We start from the raw sequence: 7,061 nt of genomic DNA, 5'->3' as shown, positions 1-7,061 counted from the left end.
GGGGTCGAGCGGCTCCGGGCTCGGGGCGTTTCCGGCTGGGAGGAGGACGAGGAGGCGGCGTCGGTGAGGTAGAAGCGGGGCGACGGGGTCGCCTGCCCCCGATCCAGATCGGGACCGAGAGGAGGGGGCGCGAGGAGAGAGTGGGGGATCGGGGGAGAATGTGGGGTGGGTCATGGGGGTAGTTAGGGTTTGGGGTGTGGGGGTTAGGCCATATAGGCCAGGCGACTGGGCCGGCCGAGTGGGCCAGCGGGTCGGCCAGCTGGGCCGCCTGGCCCAGTTGGCCAGGGGGCCTCTACTCTTTTTATTTGTATTTTGTAGTTTGGTTTTCTATTTTTATTCTTTTCCTTTGTATTTTCTTTCCTTATTTCTTTTCTGTTTTAATTCATTTAAAAGTATTTAGGCGTTTTATAAAATTGTGTTTACTTCACCATATTTACCGATGCAATAATTGACATAGCCCGAACAGTTTTATTTTAATATTTGAAAACTTTTGTCGTTTGACTTATTTAGGATTTAAATTTGAAACGGTTTTGAATTAACCCGAGATTAATTACAGTGAAAGAGGTGACGTGCCATCATTAATGTGAGATTACTATAACATGATTATCCGGGCGTCACAGCCAAGTCCCTGGACCTTTTGCAAAGTTCTTGCAGGAGACTGGCATAGTAGCCCAGTATTCAATGTCGAGCGAGCCTTAGCAAAATGGAGTAGCTGAAAGGCGCAACCGTACACTTATGGATATGGTGCACAGCATGATGAGTTATTCCAACTTGCCATTGGGATTACGGATGGAGGCACTTAAAGCCGCCATTCACATTCTCAATAGATTACCAAGCAAGTCGGTGCCCAAAACATCGTACGAGCTATGGACAGGAAGGGTGCCTTCCCTACAACACTTTAGGGTCTGGGGGTGCCCTGCTGAGGCCAAAATGGTTAATCCAAACATTGCAAAGTTAGATCCCAAAACAGTGAGTTGCCACTTCATTGGCTATCCAGACAGATCAAAGGGTTTTCGCTTCTACTGCCCAGACAGATATACAAAGTTTGTAGAAACGAGACATGCAGTATTCTTAGAGGACGAAATGATGAGGGGGAGCTTGGTAGCTCGGAAAATTGATCTTGAGGAGAAGAGGGTGCATGCATCTAATCCGATGATTCAGGAGCCATTTTTCTCACTACCAGTTGCAACTCCACCCATGACAACTATGGGGGTAGACCCGGAACCTGTCCGTCAGGAGCTGACTGAACCCATTGTTGAGCATGAAAGGGAGGTGCAACAACAAATTTTAGAAGAAGTGCCAGAAGTTGAGACACATAATGTGCCAGAAACTGAGGCCCTTAAAAGGTCTACAAGACCAAGAAAGTCAGCTATTTCTACTGACTTTAAAATTTATAACACATAAATGATTCATATGGAAAAAGATCCCACCTCATATGAAGAAGCCATCAGAAGCCCTCATTCATCGATGTGGATGAAGGCAATGGAAGACGAGATGAAATCGATGAGTTCCAAGGATGTTTGGGACTTAGAGGAAATTCCTAAAGGAGCCAAGACAGTAGGCTGCAAATGGGTCTACAAAATTAAGTACTCTAAAGGGAATGTAGAAAAGTATAAAGCACGACTCGTGGCAAAAGGATTTACACAAAGAGAAGGGATAGATTAAAATGAGACATTTTCTCCAGTCTCATGTAAGGATTCCTTCAGAATCATAATGGCATTAGTTGCTCATTTTGATTTAGAGTTACATCAAATGGATGTAAAGACGACATTTCTCAATGAAGATTTAAAGGAAAATGTCTACATGAAACAACCCAAGGGTTTTATCATGGAAGGCAAGGAAAATATGGGATGTCGCCTGAAGAAATCCATTTATGGATTAAAGCAAGCCTCTAGACAGTGGTATTTAAAGTTTAATCAAACGACTAAAAGTTTTGGATTTAAAGAAAATATTGAGGATAACTGCATTTATGCAAAGTTTAAAAATGGAAAATATATTTTCCTAATCTTGTATGTGGATGACATTCTGCTTGCTAGCAGTGATGTTAGTCTACTACAAGAAACAAAGAAGTTCTTATCCTCGAATTTTGACATAACAGATCTTGGTGAAGCATCATATGTTTTGGGTATAGAAATTCACCGAGATAGAAACAATGGAGTCTTAGGACTATCGCAGAAAGCATATTTAGAAAAGGTTCTTAAAAAGTATAATATGCATGCGAGTAAAGCCACACCTGCTCCTACAGTTAAGGGCAATAGTTTTGGGAAATTCCAATGTCCCATGAACCAGTACGAGATCGATCAAATGAAAGGAGTACCATATATGCTTCGGCAGTTGGCAGCTTACAGTATGCACAAGTGTGCACTCGCCCTGACTTAGCCTTTATCACCGGGGTACTCGGTAGATATCAAGAGAATCCAGGCATAGAGCACTGGAAGATGGTAAAGAAAGCATTGCATGATGCGCAAGGCACGAAGGACTACATGCTAACATACAGGAGATCTGATTCCCTAGAGATAAAAGGGTATTCGGACGCAGATTTTGCGGGGGACAAAGATGATAGAAAATCCACGTCAGGATACGTATTCTCCCTCGCTGGGGGAGCTATTTCATGGAAAAGCTCCAAACAGTCGATAGTTCCATCATCCACGATGTATGCAGAATTCATAGCATGCTTCGAAGCCACGGGGCAGGCGATATGGCTAAAGAAATTTGTACCCGACGTGAAAGTGGTAGATTGTATTCACAAACCACTAAAGATGTACTGCGACAATCAGCCCGCGGTATTTTATGCTCACAACAACAAGTCGAGTAATGCTGCCAAAATAATAGAGATAAAGTATTATGTTGTGAAAGATAAAATCCAGGATCAAACTATTACTCTCGAGCATATAAAGACAAAAGATATGCTTGCGGATCCGCTAACGAAAGGCTTACCACCCAATGTGTTCAAGGAACACTTAGTCGGCATGGGTTTAAGGGAAAGCCTTATGATTCCTGGATAGACCCAAAAGAAACAGAATTTGTTTCTGAACAAAACGTATGTTGTAGCTGAATGATTCTATCGGCAATTGATCTGTGACGATGAAACATGATCTATGTACCAATATGTGATGAAACAAATAAAATAGAAAGTATAAGGTTAAAAGTAAAGTTGAGATCAAGGGGGAGAATATTAGGTTGATCTCCTCCCGATCGAGCCTAACGGCTCGACAGGCCCCTGACTCGCGCCCTGATCGGGGGCGCCCAACCAAACCATGGTTGGTGGCCCCCTATGACCCGCGCTATATAACAAAGGTGGGGGCCGGGGCATGACTCACGAGGTTGATCGCTGCCACAAACCCCATCGAACACTCCCTACCGATTTAGGGTAAGCGCGGTGCTCACGGGAAGCACACCGCCGCCACCATCTCTGTCCACGTCGCCGCCATCACCACACCACCATGGCCGGCGCTGGATCGAGTTCATCCGCACCAGGAGTAGGTAGGTTACCAGATCTACTAGCCTTCTACGATCTAAGGCCTATCAAGGTTGTCAGCGTAGCCATACTGGATTGTGCATTGGTACACCCCTCTAGGTCTGAGCCTCTTGATCAGAATCCTTTCCCGTTGATCAACTTTGGAAACCAGCAGGTACCTCAGGGTCACAAAAATTGTGACCGTATGTAGTGAGCTCATGTTCTTGATGTAATGGCCAAGTATAGGAGTTAGCCCGTCCTGTATGTTGTTGTAGAAGAAGCACAAGCCCGGGACCCTCTGGACCTCAGGCATTGCCAAGAGCTCACCAAGGCGCTCCAGGGTTATCTTGTTCGCCATTTCATACTCTATTTTTCTTTGCCTACCATAGTACCAGACGAACATGATCAACGCAAGGATCATGGAAACTGCAAAAGGAAGCCAACCACCTTCAGGGATCTTGGTGAAAACGGCACTGACATAGGACCCTTCCATAATGACGAATGGAATGAAAAACATCCCGACAAAAACAGGTGGTGTTCTCCATATGATGATCATCACAAGAGTGAGCATGATTGTAGTTATGAGCATGACCATGATGACAACAACACCTGCAGTAAAAATATCAATTATGCATTGAGTCTTCAGGCACAAAGGAGCTATATATCAACAACTGAAGCATTTGTTTCGTCAAATTTACTTACCAAAAGCATTCCCTATCTCCTTTCCACATCCAAAGCCTAGTATAACACCAACACATAGTACCATCAGAATGTAATTAATTTTGGTGAGTAAACCTCCCCTTCCTTTTGATCTGATGTGTGCACCACTTTAACACGTGGAAAGTAGTCCAGGACAACTGATTGCTTGATGACAGAAAATGTTGCCGAGATTAAGGATTTGCTTGCAACAATTGCTGCCAGTGTTGCAATGACAAACATCGACCAGTAAACTGGCCGAGGGATAAATTTGTAGAATCCATCACTGAAGTCATTGACATTGTTAATAAGGTATGCTGTTTTCCCGACATAAGTGAGGACCAGAGAAGGATATATGCTTGATAGAAATGCTATCTGAAATCAAATAAAGTGTAAGTAGCTATACATGGAAAACATTCACAAGAATAATTCATGCTGGTATTTGTTAATGATAATAACCTGAATAGCTTTTTTGCTGAAGTGGCCAAGATCTGCAAACATAGCTTCTGCACCTGTGATACATAGAACGGTCCCACCAAGCAGCTGCCACCCTTGTTTTTTATTTCTTAGGAAGAAATGGACAATATAATGTGGCGAAATGGCTTTGAAGATGCCTGGGTAGTAACGAATAATGCTGTATATTCCAACGATTGGAGTGTTGAAAGTCCATGCTGCCATGATTGGAGAAAACAGAAAGCTCACTTTTGAAGTCCCATACTTTTGCAGCAAGAATACACCAATAAGAATTGCTGCAGATAGAGCTTCCACAACAGCTGGAATATTAGACGAAAGATCAATGTCATCTCAAAGGGTTATCAGAGAGATTATGTTCGTTACTAATCAACACCTATTGAGCTACCTACGTTTACTAACAGAAGGAAACGGTCCTCTTAGTCCATCAATTGCTGATAACACTGAAATGACATAAACAACATGTTAGTTATATATATGATCACAAAAATGATTAATTTAGATATGCCATCTGCAAACAACAAACCTGAAATAGCAGGAGTTAGGATTCCATCTCCAATGAGCATGCACATCCCAAGAATTGCCATGAATAACAATACCCTTCTTGCAGTTATGCTTCGCTCAAAGAACTTGCCCAGCTTACTAGACCTTATAGCTGTTGCTGACTGCTCATGAAGCAATGGTTCTTCTTCTGAATACCCTCTCTTGGAAGGAAGGATGCCTATATCGGCATGCCTACACAACACAGAATACATTGCAAATGTACCACCTGCAGAAACCAGAAAGTAGACTAAGCAACACTCCAGACGAGTAACAGTATAAAGTAAAAAATGATTTAACCAGCAAAAGAAGCTTGTATTAAGAGTTTAAAAACAAAAGTTACAGCTCTACAGGCTTAAGGTTCATTGACATTTTCCAAGCTGAACACATATTCATAGACCATAGTATGTAAATTGCTTGGTTCATACTAAAGTATTGAAGATAACAGACTAGAAAATAAATTGATCTAAACAGATATGCAACGCCACAAGTACCCAAATATTTGATCAAGAAATCTGTTTGTACTGATTTTTTTTGTTTGTTTTCAAATAAAAAATCATCAACTAACGTTGTCCAAGCTATTAGCAATTTCAACAATCATCTAGAAAGGCAGCAATAACCGCTCAAAGGAAAGGAAAGGTGGAAACTTTACCTTCACCATGGTCATCAGCATTGAGAGCTATGCCTACATACTTGACCACACCAATTAAAGTAAGAGTCCAAAACATTATGCTGTATATTCCCAGGTAGTCAGCCTCTGTAGGAGATGACAAGTTCATTGAGGGATAAACATAGAGAGGAGAAGTAACGAGGCCACCAAAAACCACACCAAGAGTCTTGTACGCAGGGAATATATTCTTGCCAACATTGCCAACCTGCTCACAGTTGAGGGAAGTCATTTGTATGAGCTTTGGGCTACACATAAGAGATTCAGTACTCTAAAAATGAGGGATGCACCAAACTGATCATACAAAGCAATTGGTCATTTATATGCACAGTGAGTCAATGGAGTCAAGCAAGGCCCAAAGCCCCAAAGTAGGACCATTATCATTGCTTGAAATCAATTATGCTGATAATTTCACAGATCCCATCCCCAACAAGTAATGATGTGGAATTTTGTGGGGCTTACGACAAATGTGAACACCAAGGACTTGTTTCATTCTCTTCGTCCACTTTGGTGTGGCATCACCATCGAATCTGAGTCCCTGTGATGTAATCCCTTGTGACATCATCAAAAAAGTCGCCCCCAATCACCAAACCTAGTTCTCTCTTTCTCTTAATATTTTATTGAATGGATAGATTAGAAAACCAAACAACCAGTCCCGTCTAAATAAAGAGGGAAAATGGCTAGATACATTTCCAAATGAAATAAAGAGGGAATCTGGTCAATGCAGACTAATATCCTTTATCCGTTGCTTATGAGGGATCCATCTCAGCCACCACGTTTCACAGTGAAGGAATAGTAGTAACACTTTTCAGTCAGAGATGCTCAAGTCTTCCAACTGAAGATACAAACTCCAAACTAAAAACTAAAAGTGCTCTCTAATGCATTCAGCATGCCTTTTATGTTAAATATCATCCAGAAGTTATGGAAGCAAGAAAGGAGAATATCCCAGTGATTCATTATTGGCCCAGGCAAAGACAAAAAGCTTCCTTCGACGGAAAAAAGAAGACAAACGAGGCTATTGCGTGACTGCAAATCTCACTGACCAGCGGCAGCGGAAAGTAGCAGACAAAACAAAAGAGAAATCAACTCTGCTCATCGCTTGATGACAGAATTATTTCATATCAGCTGTCACTACCGCAGAAAAAAAGGATATGGGGAAAAGAACAACACAGAGTTTGGAAACTGGGGCACACGCGCACGCGCACTCGCGGAGCGCAGTGCTACCAACCC

The 7,061-nt window shown here is 42.3% G+C and overlaps 1 pseudogene; it reads right to left on the bottom strand.

The window, feature by feature from the left end:
- LOC119305646 overlaps positions 1-5,958 on the bottom strand; it is a 19,345-nt pseudogene extending 13,387 nt beyond the window's left edge.
- Between the last annotated feature and the right edge of the window lie 1,103 nt (positions 5,959-7,061).

This window comes from Triticum dicoccoides, chromosome 5B (assembly GCF_002162155.2).
Source record: "Triticum dicoccoides isolate Atlit2015 ecotype Zavitan chromosome 5B, WEW_v2.0, whole genome shotgun sequence".
Lineage (NCBI taxonomy): Eukaryota > Viridiplantae > Streptophyta > Magnoliopsida > Poales > Poaceae > Triticum > Triticum dicoccoides.
Note: the sequence above shows the minus strand (reverse complement) of the source record. Positions and strands in the feature narration are given on the sequence as shown.